The sequence below is a fragment of the Alligator sinensis genome, unplaced genomic scaffold (assembly GCF_000455745.1).
Source record: "Alligator sinensis unplaced genomic scaffold, ASM45574v1 scaffold35_1, whole genome shotgun sequence".
Taxonomy (NCBI): Eukaryota; Metazoa; Chordata; order Crocodylia; family Alligatoridae; genus Alligator; species Alligator sinensis.
The window spans coordinates 1,141,931-1,142,880 of record NW_005842340.1 but is presented as its reverse complement, the minus strand read 5'-3'; positions in this window follow the sequence as shown (position 1 = coordinate 1,142,880).

The following is a 950-nucleotide window of genomic DNA, read 5'->3' as shown; positions in this document are numbered from 1 at the left end:
TTTTGAGGGCAGCGGGGAGCTATGTGGCCAGGCCAGCAGCACCTGTTGGTGTCCATGCTTGTGGGGGCTGGGCAGCCCCAGGAGATGCTACTGGGGGGAGCAGGGGTGTGGCCAGGCCTCCTGGCACCTTGCTGGAGCGCCAGCCTAGGGTGGGGGATGCCACAGGCCTGTCCTCCTCTTCCCTCCCACCTGTACCAGGGCTGGACTTGGTCCACCGCCACCCACATGATTTGGAGCTGCTGCACCATGGCCTGGTTAGGACAGAGGCAGCTGGGGACACGAGCAGGAGGCTGTGGGTTGGGAGTGAGGAGCTCTGGCAGAGCCAGGGAGTATAGGTTGGGAGCAAGGGGCTGGCAAGGCTGGGGAGACAGGGGCTGTGGGTCAGGAGTGTGGGGCACTGGCAGTGCCAGGGGGCTGTGGCTCAGGAGTGAAGGGCAGTAGCATGGCCGGGGGGGGGCAGGCAAGGGCTGTGGGTTGGGAGTGAGGAGCACTGGCAGGGTCAGGGGTCTGCAGGTCAAGAATGAGGGGCAGCAGCAGGGATGGGAGGGGGCTGCGGGTTGGGACTGATGGTTACCGGCATAGCCGGGGGGGCAGGGCAAGGGACTGCAGATCAGGAGTGAAGGGTAGCAACAGGGCCGGGGGAGCTATGGGTTGAGAGTGAGGTGTCCCTCTGATAGGTGTCCTCTTTTTTGGAAGTAGAAATACAGTAACCCTAGTTAACATACTCGGGTGCCCTTCCTTTCACGCCTGTAGTTGATTCGCCTTCACTTTGTTCCTGAATAGATGTGGCTGCTCGAGTGACTAACTACAGTTCTAACCCAGGCGAGTGAGTCAGAATAATACGTTTCGGGGGTGTAGGTTGTAGCCGTGTTGGTCTAAGGACATAGGCAAACAAGGTTCTTTGGGTAAATGTGATATCTTTTATTAGACAACTAAATAGTTGGAAAATT